The sequence below is a fragment of the Macaca thibetana genome, chromosome 4, assembly GCF_024542745.1.
Source record: "Macaca thibetana thibetana isolate TM-01 chromosome 4, ASM2454274v1, whole genome shotgun sequence".
NCBI lineage: Eukaryota > Metazoa > Chordata > Mammalia > Primates > Cercopithecidae > Macaca > Macaca thibetana.
The window spans coordinates 18306615-18328742 of record NC_065581.1 but is presented as its reverse complement, the minus strand read 5'-3'; the positions used below and the strand labels follow the sequence as shown (position 1 = coordinate 18328742).

General features: G+C 42.1%; 1 protein-coding gene across 1 annotated transcript in view; it reads right to left on the bottom strand.

The window, feature by feature from the left end:
• Positions 1-16615, bottom strand: part of RNF144B (ring finger protein 144B) — a 185704-nt gene extending 169089 nt beyond the window's left edge. Inside the window, exon 1 of the mRNA XM_050789558.1 lies at positions 16485-16615. The gene's annotated coding sequence lies outside the window, so the exon portion shown is untranslated. The remainder of the gene's footprint in view (positions 1-16484) is intronic.
• Positions 16616-22128: the final 5513 nt, after the last annotated feature.

Sequence of the window (22128 nt, the reverse complement as noted above, 5' to 3'; positions counted from 1 at the left end):
GGGACTATGCCTAAGGCATATTCTAGCACTCATGCTCTTACCACTATACTAAAGGATAGCAGGCATTCAGCAGCGCACCAGGGCAACACGGCATTGCCCTTAGAATTGTACAGGCACAGGAAGGTTTTATACTAGAACCACAGAAGGCTGAGTCACGTCTTCATGCCCAGTCATCATCTTTCTTCCATCCTTCCAGGCCAATCTAATAGCCTACCTCTGAGTCCAAAGTTCCACTTCTATGAAATAAATTGCAAGTGTTTCCCACCATTGTAGGTATTTTATGTGCAACTCACACATGTTTTTCAAGCTGTATTTTCAACTTTTAGGAACACATTAATAGAAATGTTATTTAGATTGTCCCCTTGTCACTCCTTTGCCATTAAAAGACTTTGATTGAGTAATAACGCTGCAAATTCTGGAAAGATAATCTAAAAGCTAATTTAAAGCCCTTTTAAAATTCCTAAAAGCTGAAAAGAGAAATGCATTAGCATTCTTGTTTATTCTACATTTTATTGGCTAATGGGCATCATCTTTATTGTTTTACAGGAACACACACATTTGTTTTGTTTTGTTTTAATTGACCAGTGGCAGAATACAAATGGCGAAAAATAAATCTTAGCTGTTTATTGCTTCTGTGATTCTCTGGAACAGAAGGAGAAGAATGTCTTATGTGCTTATCACACACAGGCAATATCTCAGATCATTTCCCCAGCTGTGGAACAGATTGTAAACCTCATTTAAAAATTACCTAATGTAGGCCAGGCATGGTGGCTCACACCTGTAATCCCAGCACATTGGGAGGCCGAGGCAGGCAGATCCTTCGAGCCCAGGAGTTCAAGACCAGCTAGGCAACATAGGGAGACCTCTTCTCTACTAAAAATTTAAAAATTAGCTGGGCATGGTTGCGTGCATCTGTAGTCCCAACTACTTGGGAGGCTGAAGTGGGAAGATTGCTTGAGCCCAGAAGACAGAGGTTGCAGTGAGCCAATATCATGCAACTGCACTCCAGTCTGGGTGACAGAGTGAGACCCTGTCTCACAAATAATTTATTAAATAATTTTTTAAAATAAAATTACCTAATGTAGGCCAGGCATGTTGGCTCATGCTTATAATCCCAGCATTAAAGGCAGGAGGATTGCTTAACCCTAGGAGTTCAAGACCATCTAGGCAACATAGGGAGACCCCTATCTCAAAAAAAAATTAAAAAATTAGGCATGGTGGCACGTGCCTGTAGTCCCAGCTACACAGCAGGCTGAGACAGGAAGATCGCTTGAGCCCAGGAATTCAAGGCTGCAGTGAACCATGATAGCACCACTTCAGTCCATCCTGATTAATATGGTGAAGCTAGATAGAGCCCCGTCTCAAAAAAATTAAATAAATAAGTAAATAGGCCAGGCACGGTGACTCACGCCTATAATCCCAGCACTTTGGGAGGGGCCGAGGCGGGTGGATCACGAGGTCAGGAGTTCCAGACCATCCTGACCAATATGGTGAAACCCCATCTCTACTAAAAATACAAAAATTAGCCAGGCACGGTGGCATGCACCTGTAATCTCAGCTACTTGGGAGGCTAAGGCAGGATAATCACTTACACCCACAAGGCGGAGGTTGCAGTGAGCCAAGATCACGCCATTGCACTCCAGCCTGGGCAACAAGAGTGAAACTCCATCTCAAAAAAAAAAAAAAAAAAAATAGTAAATAAAATTACCTAATGCATATGTAAATTGATTTCAATAGTCCTAGCATAATTTTAAGAAGTGAAAATAGTTATTCTGACATTTCTGTGAATACGTTTAATTCACAAAATAGCCATCTCTGCCCTTCTCTTCTATCCTTTTGCTAATCATGTATCACTGAAAATCTATAGATGGTTTTACATAAATGACTATTATACTGAAGGGATCTGTTTTCTCCATTGTCTCTTTGTGATGATTAATCTTATGTGTCAACTTGACTATGGGATACCCAGATAGTTGGTCAAACATCATTTCTGGGTATATCTGTGAGGGCGTTTGTGGAAGAGATTATCATGTGAGGCTGGCTGCGATGGCTCACGCCTGTAATCCCAGCACTTTGGGAGGCCACAGTGGGCGGATCATTTGAGGTCAGGAGTTTGAGAGCAGCCTAGCCAAAATGATGAAACTCCATCTTTACTAAAAATACAAAAATTAGCAAGGTGTGGTGGCAGGTGTCTAATCCCAGCTACTTGGGAAGCTAAGGCAGAAGAATCGCTTGAACCCAGGAGGCAGAGGTTGCAGTAAGCCAAGATCATGCTACTATACTCCAGCCTAGATGACAGCAAGACTGTCTCAAAAAAAAAAAAAAAAAAAAAAAGAGAGAGAGAGAGATTAACGATTAACATCTGAAGTTTGAGTAAATCTGAGTAAAGAAGATCTGGGCAGTGTGCAGTGGCTCATGCCTGTAATCCCAACACTCTGGGAGGCTGAGGTGGGCAGATTCCTTGAACCCAGGAGTTAAAGGCTAAAGCGGTCCACCTGCCTTGGCCTACTGAAGTGCTGGGATTAGAGGCGCGAGCCACTGCAGCCAGGCTGCCATGACTTTTCTAATTATTCTTAAATAATGAAGACACTTCAAGTCACCCAAGTCCGGAGAATCAATCCCAGTTTTGTAATCGATGTGTCCAATCTAATACAGCACTCCAACTCTTCCAACTTGATGTGAAGTTAAACCTCTCTCCTTCAGCTGTGGCCTGCTGAATGAACACTAGCCACTTGTACTGGGAAAGGTAGACATGGAAAGATTCTATTCTCCTTAGCTAGATTGCTAATTTAGGCAACCTCAGTTTCTGATACGAATCCCTCATTCTGGGGAAGCGGTGGGGGGAGGAAGAGGCAGAAGGAACGTTCTTCCTTGATTAAGACAATTCAGTGACCTAAGGCTGGTGATCTACAGGCTTGGTGGGCATTTAAAGCTTACTTCTCTTGAGCCCCAGGTGGGATGGTAGTGGTGGGGATGGGAAGTTGGGAAGTAGAGACGCTCCCAGCCCACCCTCATCACTAGAGATATTTCACCTGCAGATTGCTTTCTGCAGATGGTTACTTATGGCTCTTTCTTGCTGGGGTCCAGGAGGCATGCTTACACATGATTTGAGATGACCCCAGGCCCCCTCAGTGACCTGTGTGGTCTACCTTTGGTCTCTGGAAAACCATCTCTGCACTCTGTGCTCTATCAAACTATGAGACGATGTGCTACATCTCTTTGGCTCCACCATCAGAGGAGCTGGCCAGCAGGTCTCTTGTTCTTTAGATTTCTCAGGCATGCAAACTGGTCCACCATGCCTTTCAATCCTTGTGGGGCGGGATGCACATTAAATACTCCAAAAGGTCTGTATAAAACCGCTATCTCTAGATGTGGGTTGAAGGGGCAAGGACCTTACACCCCTCTCCCATGGTGGCCAGGAGGGAGGGACTCAAACCCATCATCAACTCTCTAAAAGTCATCTTCTAGTCTTCATCTTCTTGGCCTCTCCTACTTGTTTCATTGGCCAGATGTGGTCAGTGAACTAACCTGGTTGGAGGACAATGCTGACCTGTTCTCCTGTGCTTCCTTTTCCACCTGCTTTGTGTTCTTACCTGACTTTGGAATGCGGCCTCTATTGTCTTAGGCCACAGCTAACACGGAAACTAAAACGGTTCCATTTTAACATCCTGTGTTTACATGAGTACTCATATTTCTATCAACTAGTTCATTTTTATTTGTTTTTAGTTTAAAAAAAATGCATTCTGTTGGCTCACAAACCCTAGGAAGCAGGGTTTGAACTCCCAATAGTTAAATAACCCCAGAAATGAGGGCTTAAGGGCCAGCTATAAAAAGGAGTCATGACAATGGGTGTTGAGGTGGAATGGGAGCTTAGAGGATACAGGAGCAGGACTCAAAGGCAGAGTCAGAGTTCCTGACCTACACACCCTACGCCACACTGGACTGAAGTTACAGGTTTTCATTCTCCCAGCCCTGCTTCTCCTTTTCTATGACTGCACCGTGTACCATAATCACCCAAACCAGGTCTCTAGGATTTATTTTAGATTCCTCCCTCTGTCTCTCACCTGCCGTATTCAATCAGTCATCAAGTCCCATTCACACTATTTATATACCATCTGTCCCATCTAGCCCCTCCTCCCATCCCCTCTGCCACTACTTTCATTTAGGTTCTCACTAACTTTGACCTGTGCTTTTTTTTTCTTTTGAGACTGACTCTCGCTTTGTCACCCAGGCTGGTGTGCAGTGGTGCGATCTCAGCTCACTGCAACCTCCGCCTCCCGGGTTTAGGCCATTTTCCTGTCTCAGCCTCCCGAGTAGTTGGGACTACAGGTGCACACCACCACGCCCGGCTAATTTTTGTATTTTCAGTAGAGACGGGGTTTCATCATATTGGTCAAGCTGGTCTCGAACTCCTGACCTCAGGTAATCCACTCTCCTCAGCCTTCCAAAGTGCTAGGATTACAGGCATGAGCCACTGTGCCCAGCTGACCTGTGCTTTTTTTTTTTAAGATAGGTGAGTAGACTATGCTTCTTTGCTAATAGAAAAGAGTCAATAGAGAAGAAGAGGTTGAAAGTATCTGAGAGAAGACAATTGATGAAGCCAAATTCCTATAAAAGGAGAGATGGAACCTTCAACCAGGGGGAAAAAGACACTCTTAAGCAGGAAAATAAAATCTTCACTGAGATACTAACTCTCTCACAAAGTTAGGTTATTCAATTTTTAAATGTTAGTATTTTCCCTCTTTTCTGAAATGATATTAGGTAGTAATTTTATTTATTTATTCATTTATTTTGAGACAGGGTCTCATTCTGTTGCCCAGGCAGCAGTGTAGTGGCATGATCATGGCTCATTGCAGCCTAACCTCCTGGGCTCAAGCAATCCTCCTCCCTCAGCCTCCCAAGAAGCTGGGACTACAGGTGCATGCCACCATACCTGGTTAATTTTTGTATCTTTTCTAGAGAAGGTTTTCACTATGTTGCCCAGCCTGGTCTCAAACTCCTGGGCTCAAGCTATCAGCCTGCCTCAGCCTCCAAAAGTGCTAGGATTACAGGCGTGAGCCACTGTGCCCAGCCTAGATAGTAGTATTTTTAATATCCTCACTTGAAAAAATTTAAATATGGCAAACTTTCAGTCCTTACATTTTTTTTTTTAATTTTGCTATTCCTTCAAATCTAAATCCAGTTTCCCAATCTTAAGTATCTGTCTAGCTACTGACCCATCTCCTTTCTCTATCTTTTCCCTTTCTTCTAAGGGAGAAACATATTTTTTTTATTGGCTGTTTACACTTTCCTTGCTTCCTTAACCTCATTAATCAGTCCAACTACAGTCTTCCTTCTACCTGCATATCTCCACTGAAACTGCCTGTGGCTGAGCTCACACTAAGCTCCTAATTGCCAAAGCTACTGGAAATTTCTTTGTCATAACACATGACACTAATGACTATTCTTTTCATCTTAAATGTCTATATTCCATTTAATTCCCCAACTTCACTCTCTTATGGTCTTCCTTCTACCCTCTGGCTACTCCTTCTTACCCTCCTGTTGACTTCTCCTCTATGTCCTCAGGGTTCCATTGTTGAAAGTCTCTCTGCTTCACACTCCTTCTGGGCTATCTGGGCATGGCTATTATCATCAGTCTGAGTTCTGACAATTCCTATATAATTATCTCCCACAATATTTACAGCTCTATGAGGTAAATGTTACCTTTTCCCAGAGTTCAAACGCTGCTTTCCAGGTGAAGGAAATGAGGCTAAGAAAACTCAAGTAATCTGCAAGAAGTTCCATCATTAAGGAAGTATTCAGTCCACAACCTTCTGAATCCAGAGGTTATGATTATTTGACTCTAAAGCAATTGTTTTAAGGATAAAATAATGTATAAACATTTGCAGACTGAAACAAACAAAAGGCTTATATTTTAATGAAATTCAGATATTTTATAGTAAAGAAAATTTTGTAAAGTCCAAATTCCCTTCTCTAATATCGTGTCTTGCTCTCTCCCTTCTCCCTGAAGTGGTAAAGCAAATCAGAATGCATTTCTTTTCTTTTCTTTTTTTTTTTTTTTTGAAACAGAGTCTTACTCTGTCACCCAGATTGGAGTGCACTGGCACGATCTGGGCTCACCAGAACAAAATTACAGCTAAGAAAGAGGACTAAGTTCTAGTGTTCTATACCACTGTAGGATGACTCTAGTTAATAATAATACATAGTTTCAAATAGCTAGAAGGAAGATACTGAATGTTCCCGACACAAAGAAATGATAAATGTTTGAGATGACGGATATGCTAACTACTGTGATCTGATCACTATAAATTATATGTATCACAACGGCACTATGTACCGCATGAATATCTACAATTATTCGTCAATTTTGCAAAGTTTTAAAATAATAATAAAGCCAGAAGCAAGAAATAACCTAATACAAAAAGAAAATATGACTTTAGCATTCATTAATAATGATAATAATTGATTTAAATAATTCTAGATTGTATCAACAAAAAACTAGGAAACGTGGGAGCTGGAGAAAGAGAGGTAGTAAATGTGCCGACTTTCCCATCTTGCAGAAATAAAGTTAATAAATACCATTTTCTCCTGGCATTGATTAGGGAAAACATGCATATACATGTGTATATATATATACACACACACATGCACGCACACAAACAAAAACATTAACATGTATATACACAAACACGAACAAAAACCCAAAAGGCAGCAGTAGTGGATATTTAAAATATGAGAACTACCTTCCAAACTATCACGGGGAAAGTGAGCAAATATAATAGTATTATCCAGATAACAAAAGAAACAGTCTCAATAGCACAGGCAATTTTTAGGATATATTGTTAAATTCTTTCCAAGTAGGTCAAAAAGCAGAATGCATAGAAAAAAGTGTCAATTCTGTAACAACAAAATTAGTACACATATATACTCACACACATTACTGTAGTAAATAACTGTGAAAGTAAAACCAAATTGTTAAATGTGGTTATCTCTGGATGGTAGGTTTGGAGGTAGTTTTGATATTCATCTTCAAAGTCCTCTATTTTCCCCAACCAAAAATGTAAAATAAGGTAATTGCCTGAAATGCTCCTTAACCTTTTTCATAAGCCTATTTATTTATTTAGAGACAGGGTCTTCCTCTATCACCCAGGCTGGAGTGTAGTGGCACGATCACAGCTTACTGCAGCCTCAACTTCCCTGGCTCAAGCAATCTCCCTGCCTCAGCCTCCCGAGTAGCTGGGACTACAGGCGTGCACCACCACACCTAATTATTTATTTATTTCTTATTTTTTTTTTTATTTTTTTCAGACAGGGTCTCACTCTGTTGCCCAAGATGGAGTGCAGTGGTGTGATCTCGGCTCACTGCAACTATCGCCTCCCAGGTTCAAGCGACTCTCGTGCCTCAGACTCCTGAGTAGCTGGGATTACAGGCATGTGCCATCATACCCAGCTTATTTATTTATTTATTTATTTATTTATTTATTTATTTGTATTTTTAGTAGAGACAGGGTTTCACCATGTTGGCCAGGCTGTTCTCAAACTCCTGGCCTCAAGTGATCTGCCCACGTCCGCCTCCCAACGTGCCAGAATTACAGGCATAAGCCACCAGGCCCACATCAATTTTTTTTAATTTTGTAGATACAAGGTCTCACTATGTTGCCCAAGTCAGTCTCGAACTCCTGAGCTCAAGCGATCCTCCCACCTTGGCCTCCCATAGTACTGAAATTACAGGTGTGAGACACTGTGTCTGGCCCATAAGCCTATTTATAAATTTAAATTTATATAAAAACAATTTTAAGTGTAATACTCTCCAAATACTCTTACCTCTTTCTACTCACATGGTTTCCCAGAAAATATTTAAATAATGATAAAGTATGCTAATGAAGAATATGACTTTTTTTTTTTTTTTTTTCCTGAGACAGAGTTGCCCTCTCTGTTGCCCAGGCTGGAGTGTAGTGGCCTTATCCCGGCTCACTGCAACCTCCACCTCCCAGGTTAAAGTGATTCTCCTGCCTCAGCCTCCCAAGTAGCTGAGATTACAGGTGTGTGCCACCATGCCTGGCTAATTTTTGTATTTTTAGTAGAGGCGGGGTTCCACTATGTTGGCCAGCCTGGTCTTGAACTCCTGACCTCATGATCCACCCACCTCGGCCTCCCAAAGTGCTGGGATTACAGGTATGAGACACTGCGTCCGGCTGAGAGTATGACTTTTAAAAGAAAAAAATGTCATGACTAATTAAATATTATATGGGAAAGTATTGTTACAAGCAGTTGCTTGACTTTTTTCCGGTGTGTGTGTGTGTGTGTGTGTGTGTGTGTGTGTGTGTGAAAAGCAAGGTCTTGCTATGTTGCCCAGGCTAGTCTCAAACTCCTCGGCTCAAGTGATCCTCCCGCCTCTGCCTCTCTAAGTGGCGGGATTATAGGCACGAGCCACCATACCCGGCTACCTTGAAAATTTAAAGCAAGATTTCATGAGACACTAATTACACATTCTCCAAAAAAGGGGGCAAAGGTGGGAAAGGGCAAACATTCTGTCAACCTTCCCAAGCTGCAGACCAGGAAGCTGAGCCCTGCCAAGAGAATGGCTGAGGGCCAATTGCTTTATGTACTAGGCCCAAAGTAGGGCCTTTCAAAGTGTTTACAAAGGTTTTCCATGAACCTCCTAATCAGAGAATAGCCTTTGCCTTTGGGGATATGGAAACAAATGCATTGGAAGAACGTAGTGAAAGAGAAAGACAGCCTTCTCCAGGTGCAAGACTTTCTCCTAGGGTAGAAGCGGTAAGATTCCATTGTAATGAGGCAACTGTTCACCTCTTCATGTAAAAGTTTAATATTAACCAAGCCCAATAAATAACAAAGGCCAAAAGAAGCAGATTAAAATGTATAAATTCTGGCCGAGCCTGTAATCCCAGCACCTCGGGAGGCCAAGGTGGGCTGATTACCTGAGGTCAGGAGTTCAAGACCAGCCTGGACAACATGGTAAAACCCTGACTCTACTAAAAACACAACAAAATTAGCCAAGCATGGCACCTGTAATCCTGGCTACTTGGGAGTCTGAGGCAGGACAATCGCTTGAACCTGGGAGGCAGAGGTTGCAGTGAGCCGAGACTGCACCGTTGCACTTTAGCCTGGGCAACAAGAACTAAACTCCATCTCAAAAAAAAAAAAAAGTGTAAATTCATGGAACTGAAGGTACAGTTTGTACTACTACTAAATTGTTAGATTTGTCTCAGATTAAGAAATATTTCGTATAGAACAATGATTCTTGAACCTACCAGACTAACGTTCATTTTTAAAACAAATATTTTGTGAGCTACCCCTTTTTTATCTTGAAGTGAAATTCATAGAAAATATAGCCAAATACATACATACTTTAAAAACAAAACAATGCAACATCCTAATTATAACATAAAGGAGACATAAAGTAAATTCTAATAAAGTAGTACACATTTTAATTTAGAACTGCTCTGACAGGATGACGACACTAAAAGACAGAACTCCTAAAAAGCCTCGAATAAAAAGTTATTGTGCAGTAAAGAATCACTTGCAAAGTGCAATGGAGGCTGGGTGCAGTGGCTCATGTCTATAATTCCAGGACTTTGGGAGGCCAAGGTGGGCAGATCACTTGAGATCAGGAGTTTGAGACCAGCCAAGCCAATAAGGCGAAACCCCACCTCTACTAAAAATTCAAAAATTAGCCGGGTGTGGTGGTATGCGCCTGCAGTCCCAACTACTCCAGAGGCTGAGGCAGGAGAATGGCTTAAACCCAGGAGGTAGAGGTTGCAGTGAGCTGAGATCGCGCCACTGCACTACAACCTGGGTGACAGAGCAAGACTCTGTCTCAAAAAAAAAAAATGCAATTGAGAGTGTGCAAATTTGTCATATTATAGATGTCTTGTAAATCACCAAAAGTGTATGAAATTACTTTTTAAAATGGGTGTTTAAAGACATCTTGATTATTACGGATTCATTTTGCTTTGGAACACATTTTTAATTTTTTAACCATTCAACATTTATTATGTCCTACTATGAGCCATCCCTGGGGATGCAGAAATGAAAAAAAAAAAAAAACCATGCTTCCTACTCTCAAGGAGCTCACAGTCTAATGAGGGAGATGGACAAGTAATTAGACAATGACAATACAGTGAGCTAAGTGCTGTGATTAAGGGAAATTTTGAGAACAGGTTGGTAGGAGGTAACACCTGAATTGTCTTGAAGTTCATGTATGAGATATAAAAACACACCCTTTTGCTATTATTTTTCTAGGATTGTGTATATGTATGGAAATTCATGGAGAAACATCTGGAAGGATCAAACCAAACTAAACTATTCCACAAGTATTCCCTAAACGTGTCAAGTGCTTTTCTAGGCCTTTGGGATATATCACCAAACATAACAGACCAAGATCTCTGCCCTAGTTGGGACTTGTATTTTAGCAGTGGGAGTCACACAATAAAAAATAAATAAGTAGAAAATATGTTGTATGTCAGCTGGGCATGGCGGCTCATGCCTATAATCCCAGCACTTTGGGAGGCTCAGCTGGGAAGATCACTTGCAGCAGGGAGTTCAAGACCAGCCTGGCCAACATGGCAAAACCCCATCTCTACTAAAAATACAAAAATTAGCTGGGCATGGTGGTGCATGCCTGTAAATCCCAGCTACCCGGGAGGCTGAGCCAGGAGAATCACCTGCACCAAACCCACTGCAGAGGTTGCAGTGAGCCAAGATTGCACCACTGTACTCGACTGTATGCCATTATACTCCAGCCTGAGCAACAGAGAGACTGTATCTCAAAAATATATATATTATATATAATATATATATTTTCTTCCATAGCACCTATCTCACCTTACAACATACAACATATACATTATCACATAACATATATGTTATAAATAACTTCTGTTATATATAACATTATATATAACTATATATCACATATGTTGTGTGTCATATAACTATATATCATATATGTTATATATGTTATACATCATGTTATATATAACATTATATGCTATGTTCCATATTATATATAACAATATATATCATATATTACATATATGTTGTATGTTGTAAGGTGATATATACATATATGTTGTATATGTGTGTGTATATGTTGTATATATGCTGTAAGGTGATAGGTGCTATGGAAGAAAAAATAAAGAGTCTAGTAGAGATGAGGTCAGGAGTCTCTGACCTCGGTAGGAACAGTAGTGGGGTTGGGTTGCAGTATGAAATAGGGTGATGATGTTGACCTCATTGAGAAGGTGCGAAGTGAGTGAAGACAAGAAAGTGAGGAAACTTGTCAAGTGCATATCTGGGGAAACAATGTTCCAGGCAGGGGGGAAAATTAGAGAAAGGCCCTAAAGCGGACATGTGGTTGGCACATTGAAGAGGTCATTCCTGCTGGAACTGAGTGAATGAGGGATAGAACAGGAGGAAATGAGGTTAGACAGCTAAGAAGAAAAAGGTCTGATTAGGTGGTATCTTCTACAATATTATAATAATTATGGAACACATATTTTAAATGTAGTAGTTGTCTTTAATCATTAAATCGATACAAGACTACTGAGTTCCACATGTTAAATACACCTAAACGGAAATTTTAAAACATATGAAGACTTTGCAAAGTCTTTTCAGAATCAAGAAATAGCTCAGATATCTTAAAATGAGTATATCATCATCTATAGACTCACTCTACAGCTTGTACCTATTAGGGGAGCAATGTGGCATGTTAGAAGGGTATGCATCCTTGATCAAGATGCTCCTTTCTCTGAATCACAGATCTGTATAAAGGGAATAATAATCGCTACTTCTTAGGTCTCTGAAGATATTTTCTTAATGTAGGTAAAGTACCTCAATAAATGGTAGCAGATTGTGGTACTAGCAAGAATACCTCTCTAAATGGTCTCTCAAGATTGAATTCAATCCTTTCAATGTCTGTATATAAGTACAAATTATTTTATAACTAGTGAGAGTAGATCTTCAAGACGGATGATCTTGAAAGATAAAAGCATCAAGAAGTAGGACTTCCAGACCAGGTGTGGTGGGTTGTGCCTGTAATCCCAGCACTTTGGGAGGCCAAGGTGGGAGGATTGCCTGAGCCCAGGAGTTCGAGGCTGCAGTGAACTGTGATTGTGCCACTGCACTCCAGTCTGGGTAACAGAGCAAGACCCTGTCTCTTACATAAAAAGAAGAAGAAAGAAGAAGAAGAAAGGAGGAAGGAGAAAGAGGAAGAAGAGGAAGAGGAGGAAGAAGAGGAAGAGAAGGGAGAGGAGGAAGACAAGGAAGACGAGGAAGAAGAAGAATGAAGAACAATGAGAAGAAGGAGAAAGAAGAAGAAAAGAACAACAACAACAACAAAAACTACTACTACTACTTCCGGGGCAAGCTTTAATTAACTAAGGTTTTGAGGCTGGGCACAGTGGCTCACGCCTATAATCCCAGTACTTTGGGAGGCCAAGGCAGGTGGATTGCTTGAACTCAGGGGTTTGAGACCAGCCTGGGAGCCTGAACCAGCCTGGACTTGGTTGGCTGAATCATGTTTGCTCTCAGCCAAAACGGCAAAACCCAGTCTCTACAAAAAATAAAAAAAAAATTTTTTTAAAAATAGCCAGCCATGGTGACACATGCTTGTGGTACCAGCTATTCAGGAGGCTAAAGTGGGAGGATTGCTTGAGCCCAGGAGGTCAAGGCTGCAGTGAACCTAAATTGCATCACTGCACTCTAGTCTGGGTGACAGAGCAAGACCCTGTCTCAAAAAAAAAAAAAAAGAAGAAGAAGGAAAGGAAATAGAATTTTGAGAGCTAGAACCTCCAGTGATAGTTTCCATTAGTTCAGATGAAAATCTCTGGGCTAGGGTGTGAAGGCTAACCATTCCTGAATGATTTGCTGATTTACTAAGTCATGCTCTTCACACACCCATGACCTTACTCCTTCCTCCTCTACACTCACCTCTCTTCGTGTACTACTCTTTTCTTGTGTCAGTCAGTTGAAGAAGTCCCATTCAAGATAATGAAAAACCTAGGCTGCTGGTATAGAGTAGTTCACTGCCTTTGTAAATGACTTACAGTGCCTTTAATGCCACATTTTTTGTAATTTTTTGTTTAATTAATTGTAGACACAGGTCTTGCCATCTTTCCCAGGCTAGTCTCTAACTCCCAGGCTCAAGCGATTCTCCTGCCTCAGCCTCCCAAAGTGCTGGGATTACAGTCGTGAGCCACTGCTCCCAGCCTAATGCCACACTCTGAGTTTTGTTGAAAATCTAGCTGAGATTTGTAACCACTTTGCTGTCACTGCTACATTATTAAACTCATATATAAATTCATTTCAAATGAACAAAATTCTCATTACTACAAGAATTGGAAAGAATATAAAATGTAATGTCTATTCTCAGTTTGGATTATACTTATAAGCACTTCGGTATTCTCTATATAAAGAAATGATTAAAATCTAGATGACTTTTAAAGTGACTTCTAATTTTAATACTCTATAACGCTATTATTTCTACATAGCTGAATCATTAGTACATTATCATAGCTCAATGAAATAAGGCAATTTGTGGTGTAGGCTGCACTAAGGCTACGCTCTTCATGGTCAAAGTTATTTCTTAGAATACTGAGCTAAAAATGTAACTGCATTCTGCAACCTATGCAAACATGTTCTAATTGATGGGAGGGGAAAAAATTCAATTCAGAGTGCCAACAATTCCTCTGAGATAGTGTAGGGTCAGTGAAGCATCAAGTTACAGACCAAATTAAAGGTCTGGAGAAGAGTCGCAGGGTCTAATCATCCATCATCTGAGGTTGCCAGAACTGGATCTACTACCCTTACTCACTCACAAAAGACCGTTCTATGGAAGCTAAGCACACAGACTTCGGGCTTCAAACATCTTTTTTTCAAAAAGGACTTCTTGTTCCAAACAGATCTTTATGAAATTATTTCCTTGAAGCTCTCAGTTCTGTCATTTTAAAATTGCCATCAAAAAGTAATCAAAACCTAATGCTTACAGTGTTCTGCCACAGATAAAAAATATTGTGGGTTTTTGTTCCTATTAAAAACATATGCGACATATATATTTATGGAAGTCCCAGAACCAGTGTACACACATACACAAAAACCTTAGGAAAATAATGTTAATAGTTTTGCCTAAACCAGTAAATTGTATACTGTGCTCTGTCCATAACTACCCTTATTAAGCTAACACTTTGCAAAGGTCAGCAAGCAAGGAATATTTCTGCATATTTTGTGGCATAGGTTGCAAACCTTAGATCTATAGGGATGAATTAAGGTCACTTTTAAAATTCAGACAGTATTTTCTGGACTTGGTTGACTGAATCATGCGCATCTGCACTATTTTTCCTGGGGGAAAGTTAATTTTAGAAAGGAGAAAAAGTTTGCCAGGAAAACAATCACATTGGCTCAATCTCTAGACAGTGATTCTTTTCTTAAAAGTTCAAAATGCTTTACAGACAGCCTCCTGCTTGCCCTTAATATCCTTGAAAGTGGGTATGGAATATCATCCCTATTTCATAACAGGCATCTGGTTTCATAAAAAGAAATGTAAGTTTTAATGTTATAACTACTTTAGGGTACTTTTAAAAATTGGTACTTCACCTCAATTTTTCAAAAGACAGAAAATAAAAATCTTTATTTTCCCTGGTAGTTATCTTCTGGTAGTTGGATAAGTACTTACAATGGTTCAGGTACATATACGAATATATGAAAAGTAGCAGACATGCATCTATGACAAAGTTCAAGATGGAGAAACATTTCGTATTTCTGTAAATATGATATAATTTACAGACTCTCTTACTCAATTCAGGATAGAATAACTTCGTTCAAATAATTAGGAGTGAAAACAGGATCTAAATTAATATGATCACTCTTCCTTCTAGTTCCTAGAGATAATAGTCCATTTGGGTCTTTAGCCTTAAAGTAAGAAAAATGTAAAAATGTCAACGGGCTGCACTCCATCATTGACAAAAAGTCAAGGGAGCAGTGAAGGAAGATTTTCTGATTCTCTGGAGAATGGGCCTCAACCCTTTCTAAATGCCAGAGTACTTGTGAAAGAATTCTTACATTTTAAAAATTGATATTTAAAAGCTGTTTAACCAGGTCTCCTAGAAGTCTGCATTTCCCCCAATGTTATATCAGAGTTTCAAATGAATGTTAACTCTCCCTTTCCAAAATTGCTGTCTTGGGCAAGGCACGGTGGCTCACTCCTGTAATCCCAGCACTTCGGGAGGCCGAGGCGGGCGGATCACTTGAGGTCAGGAGTTGGAGACCAGCCTGGCCAACATGGTGAAACCCCCGTCTCTACTGAAAATACAAAAATTAGCCGGGCATGGTGGTGTATACCTGCAATCCCAGCTACTTGGGAGGCTGAGGCAGGAGAATCGCTTGAACCCTGGAGGCGGAGGTCGCAGTGAGCCGAGATCGGGCCACAGCACTCCAGCCTGAGCGACAGAGCAAGACTCTGTCTCAAAAAATAAAAACAAAATTTTAAAAATTACCTTGTCAGATCCAATGATACTGCACCAATCCCATTAATCAACTTGAGGGGAACTGGTTTTCACCCCTTTCACTCTGTTTTTATTCTCAATTCACACTAATAGACCCAAGTGATGCTTAGCCACAGTGGGTGGCCCCTCTCTCTTCTTTGCGGACCTTACAGATACTTTGAGGGTATGTTGCAGGGGCGGGCATCATAATCACCTGAGGTGCTTTTTAAATATACTCAAGCCTTAACACACACACACGCATGCATGCACGCACACGCACACACACACCAGATTTCTGAATCGGGATTTCAGGGTGGGGTCCAGCTTTTTTCCCTGGCGCCTAAGCGCTTTTGCTTTAAGTTGTTATAAAGTTCTAGCACCGCAGTCACCCTGAAAATCTTGTACACTTATCATAATACTTAAGGGGGAAAAAAAAACCAACCACTTCAGCCTGTACCAATACGAAAGGTACGACAGTGCATTTACTTTGATCAAGAGTCAATATTCCTCCCAAAGTTAGGATAGTAAAGGAAGGGGGGGTGCGGGGGGAAGGTATGTTCTGGAAGGAGAAGGAGTTCTGACCTTTCAGCCTGGAAATTGTTACAGACCCTAGGGGAAATCTTTGCGTCCGTGTTTGCGCCACACACCTGGAGAGGGTGGATTACTCCTGCCAGCCCTGACCTCAGAGCCGGGGGTGCGGGTTTCGGGAGCTTCCCGGGGGCGGGGAAGAAAGTGGGGAGTAGAGCGTGGAGAAGAAGCGGGGCTCCGGCGGACGGTGGAGTGGAAACGCAGATGGCCGGAGGGTCTGAGCCCCAGTGGGCCGCCGGCCGGGGCTTCAGCTCTGCGCGGAGGGGACCTGGAGACGAGGAAAGGGAGGGAGAAGGCGGCGAGGCGGTGACAGCCTGGGGGAGGCCGAACTGGCCCCTCGCAGAGGCTCCAAGCAGCTCGAGGGCGAGCGCTGCACCCCGCGCCCCTCCTTACCTTGCGCCCGAGGTCCGAGTAAGGAGAGGGAGACCCCGGAAGGCGCAGGGCTCCCGCTAGGGCGCGCGCACGCTCGGGGTCCGCTATCAGCTTCTGCAGGTTGCGGCTTCAGGTATCAAAGGCATTCAGGTCGCCTAACTACCAACCCTTTGGCGCGTCTCGGACCCCTCCTCCGACCCTCGCCCCGGCGGCCCTCCGCCCCGCGGGCGCCCGCAGAGCCTCTCCCAGGCTGCTGATTCCAGAGAGCCTTGGCCCCTCTCCGCGGCCGGCCCTCCCCCGGCGCGCGCGCACTCACCTCCCCCAGAAACGCACCCTCTTTAGGAAGGAGGCGGCGAATGCGGTCCTTGAAATTCCAGGCGCTGGGCAACTTCAGAAAACCCTTTTAAAATCTTTGATCTGCCCAATGAGGTTCAAAGTAGGGCACCATGTATATTCATTCCCTGGCTCCGTCCTCTTTTTTGTCTTAACCACAGCATTATTTAACACTTGATATTCGTGTTTAGGTTGAACTCTGAGAATCTCCTGCCAGGCATTTTAATTTTCCCAAAATAACTCCTTCCGCTTTATTGTTTTGAGAATGCAGACATCCCCACTTTATAAACTTGGGTTGCCAGGACGTTAGATTGGCCTCAGAAAGCAGATGTTCAGCTGCACAAGACAGAGCAAGTCTCTTCCCAGCAGCGCTGCTACCTGCCACCTGTAAGGGCCCTGCGTCAGGGCAAGAGCGGTTAATTACACCCTGGCTTTGGTTACCGAGCATGCCCGGAGCCTCTGTTCTCACTTAGGACTCAGTTCTGAGGCTTAGGTTCTGGAAAGAAGCAGGTGGATGTGTTCAAAGAAGAAAGTTCTAATGCAGAAAACCAGCAAAGGGCAGAATTTACTGAATAATACAGAGAAAAAGAACGATGGGAAGGGATCCTGGAAACATGACAGTATCTTGGATAGGACGATGTTTGAGGGCATAATATAAATAAATTATAAAAGAATAAATAGAAAAAATTAAAAGTTAATAAAAACTATGAAATAAATAAAAATAACATAAAAAATAAAAAGTAATTTAAAAATAACAAACATGACAGTATCACTAACTCCCAGGAATCTGAAAGTGACATAACCCCTGCTGGGAATGTGGAAGTTGAATTGTTAAATGGCACTCCAATCACTCATTCATTCACCTATCAGTATATTAATAGTATGTATTTATGGAATATGTTAAAGGCAATAAAGCATTATTTATAGTCATTATAAACGCTGCTAGGAATCAACTTCTCAACCAGTTTATAACAGGGCCCTGGAAAATGCAAATATCTATTAAGAGACACCATATTAATCCATTGTCTTTTTCTAAATTTATCAAATAAGTTTCTCATCTGAAGGCTGAAAAATGGGCACTTACTAAAAACTGTCAGGTTTGTCTATTAGATAGAAGGCAGATATCAGAAGATAAACTCACCAGTCAAGTTACTACAATTGAAAGAACCAGCTTAGCTGATGTAAGAAGAGGTGAAGGGGGAGGAGGAGGGAGGTCAGCCAAAGACTAAGCTGGCATTCTTTTTTTTTCTTTGAGACGAGGCCTCGCTCTGACACCCAGGCTAGAGTACAGTGGTGCTATCATGGCTCACTGCAGCCTCGACCTTGAGCTCAAGCAATCCTCCTGCCTCAACCTCAGAGTAGCTGGGACTATAGGCACGCATCACCATGTCCAGCTGATTTGTGCATTTTTTTGTAAAAAGAGGGTTTCGTCATGTCGGCCTTGCTGATCTTAAACTCCTGGGCTCAAATGATCCTCCCACCTTGCCCTCCTGAAGTGCTGGGATTACAGGCATGAGCTACTGCGCCTGGCCTGGCATTCTTTTTTCTTCTGTCAGAATAAATGTTTGCCAGTCTCACACTAGCAAGCATTCAATAAATACTGGGTGCTGAGGATGGAACAGCTATCAGAAAGACAACATTCCTGCTCCCATCAAGCCAATTGGGAGGGAGGGTGTAGACAAGAAAACAGGCTGTTAAAAGTATATGCTCTCGTGGAGGATGACACATCTGGGGCAGTATAAATGAGACCTGAAGAGTGAGGGTAATTTGGCCCAGAACAGGAAAATAGGAGAAGGGTTTTCCAGTAGGATCACCAACATGGAGAGAAAGCCAAAGGTAAGAAGGAACATGGCCATTCACTATGTCTGGAGGATCTTTTCTTTGGGGTGGGAGTCAGGGAGACTGGGAGGAACAATGTAGAGACAAGGCTAGAGAGATGAACAGAAGTCAGATCATGTAGAGTCGTCTAGGCCATGTTTTAAAAATTGTACTTCAGGATAAAGAAAATGTGGTACATATACACCAAGGACCACTACTCAGTCATTAAAAACAGAAGGAAATAATGTCTTCTGCAGGAACTTGGATGGAGCTGGAGGCCGTTACTGTAAGTAAAGTAACTCAGAAATGGAAAATCAAATACCATGGGTTCTCACTTACAAATGGGAGCTAAGCTATGGATATACAAATGCATATAGAGGGGTACTCATGGATATTGGAAACCCAGAACAGGGGAGGATGGGAGGAGGGTCAGGAATGAAAAATTGCATATTGGTAACAATGTACACTACTCAGGTGACAGGTGCACTGCAATCTCAGACTTCACCACTATACAATTCACCCATGTAACAATAATCCCTTGTAGCCCAAAAGCTACTGAAAATTTTTAAATATTTTTCTTAAATCAAAAAATAAAAACAAAAATTATACTTTAGGCCAGGCACAGTGTTTCACACCATGAACTTTGGAGGCTGCCTTAGGAGGCAGAGGTGGGAAGATTGCTTGAGGCCAGTTCAAAACAGCCTGGACAACATAGAGAGACCCTATCTCTACAAAAAAAAAAATTGAAAACTTAGCCAGGTGTGGTGCCATGAGCCTGTAGTCCTAGCTACTCAGGAGGCTGAGGCAGGAGGATCTCTTGAGCCCAGGAGGTCGAGGCTGCAGTGAGCTATGATCGCACCCTATGCTCCAGCCTGGGTGACAGAGAAAGACCCTGTCTCTAAAAAAAAAAAAACTGAAAAATTACACTTGATCCTACAGACGATGGGGAGGCATTTAAGTGTTATAGACAACATAATAATGAGATCTTTTTTTTTTTTTTTTAAAGACTTCTGGCTGCAGGCAGTGAACTAATGAGGATGGGAGGTAGGGATGAGAGGAAAGAGGATAAATCAGGAAGAGTATCTCTGTAAAGGACACTTAATCAATGAGTACCAGGCCAGGTGCAGTGACCCCTGCCTATAATCCCAGCACTTTGATAGGGTGAGGTGGGAAGATCACTTGAGCCCAGGAATTCAAGACCGATCAGCCTGGGCAAATAGGGATACCTCATCTCTACAAAAGATAAAACGTTAGCTGGGCATGGTGGCATGTGTTTGTGGCCCCAGGTACTCAGGAGGCTGAGGCAGGAGGCTCCTTTGAGCCAGAGAGGTCAAAGCTGCAGTGAGCCATGATCATGCCACTGTACTCCAGCCTGAGTGACAGATTGAGACCCAGTCTCAAAAATCAATCAATCAATACCAATGTAGAGATCCTCATACCTTTGTGGAATCTAAATTCAGTCCCATGACAAGTTCCTAAGAGACAAGCTTTCCTGGAAGGGAAGAGAAGTGTGGAGGGAGGAGGGTCACTGGTGGTAAACAACTGAGAAACATATTGGTAAATAGAATTTAGAGAGAAAATGGCTTTTTAAAATTAAATATTTATACAGTGACGCTATCTCACACAGTTCAAAGATAAAAGAATGTTGATTTGTAACTGAGTAGTGGAATAAATTAAAGGGAAATTGACACACAGGAGGTATATTGATATATATCCCCAATTTCCTACCATGTAAAAGCAAACCAGCACACTCCTGCCTCTTCTCCCTCTCCTTTTGAGAGAGTTATTTTCTTTTCTTGTTTATTTGAGATGGAGTCTCACTCTGTTGCCCAGGCTGGAGTGCAGTGGCACTATCTCATCTCACTGCAACCTCTGCCTCCCGGGTTCAAGTGATTCTCCTGCCTCAGCCTCCTAAGTAGCTGGAATTACAGGTACCCACCACCACACCCAGCTAATTTTTGTATTTTTAGTAGAGATGAGATTTCACCATGTTGGCCAGGGTGGTCTCGAACTCCTGACCTCCAGTGATCCGCCCGCCTTGGCCTTCCAAAGTAAATGAGTGAGCCACTGTGTCCAGCTATTTCTATTATCCCTCACTCTAATCATTTTATAGTCTTCCTCAATTTGCACCCGTCTGTCTGAAGTCAAAGTCCACGCTAGGTTAGTCCAAGTGCATTGTTGTTTATAACTAATTAATCACAACCAGTTGCAGATCTCTTTGTTCCTTCTCCATTGTCATTGCTTCACTTGACTAGCTTTTAAAAAAATAATGTAAACGTTTTTACAAACCAATGTTCATGCTACTTCCTTCCACTAGGCCATGCTCTCTCGATTCACTAAGGTCTAGGCAGCTATGGCTGTCCCTGGGAGCTGAGCTACCTCGCTGTAACCACGGTGGGCTGTACTCAGAAGACTTAATGGAAGGCTAGAGTGCTCGGGCTAGGGTGCTAGGAGGTAGCAGGGCTCTCCTGATGGATCCTCCCACCGGAGTCAGAGCAAATAGGCCAAGAAGAAAGGAAGAGGGAAAGGCTGGCTGGCCTTAGGAGGGCAGAGCAAGAGCAAGACAGCCAAACATCTCACCCCTCGATCACTCAATTCATAGTATTCTTTCAGATGATTTGCTACCTTCTGTCTATCATTTCAATTTGGTTTTTCTCAATTTCCTTTGTATTTTTTTTTCATTTCTATTTATTCTCTCCTCTTTTTATTTTAGCTGAAGACTCAGGAAAGCTGGGTGTAGTTCAAAGGCCTGAGAGCCAGAGAGCCAATGGTATAGATTCCAGCCTTGGTCTGAAGGCCTGAGAACCAGGAGCACCAAGGGCAGGAGAGGACTGATGTTCCAGCTCAAGCAGTCAGCCAGAGTGAATTCAATCTTTCTTCACTGTTTTGTTCTATTTGGGCCCTCAATGAATTAGAATGAGTTATAACAAGAAATGTTTTACTTATTAAAGTCCAGATTAAAAAATAAGATTTCGCCAGGCACGGTGGCTCACGCCTGTAATCCCAGCACTTTGGAAGGCCGAGGCAGGCAGATCACTTGAGGTCAGGAGATGGAGACTAGCCTGACTAACATGGTAAAACCCCATCTCTAACTAAAACTACAAAAATTAGCTGGGCGTGGTGGCACATGTCTGTCATCTCAGCTACCTGGGAGGCCAAAGCAGGCGAAACACTTGAACCCAGGAGGCAGAGGTTGCAGTGAGCCAAGATCGCACTGCTATACTCCAGCCTGGGCAACAGAGTGAGACTCCCTCTAAAAACAAAACGAAACAAACCAAAAAAAAAAATGAAGACAGAAAGAAAATTTAAAAATAGAAAAAATAAGATTTATAGAAATATTTTAGAGTTACACATATCTATTTTCGAAAATGACACCCCATTTTGACAGTCTTGGGACAATGTTGATACCTAGCCAACTTGTAGTAGAAATCATTTTTCTGACTCTGATGTTATGATTTGGCCAAGGGCATTAAATATAACCTGGGTATTGAATCTTAGCAGAAAATCCCCCTCC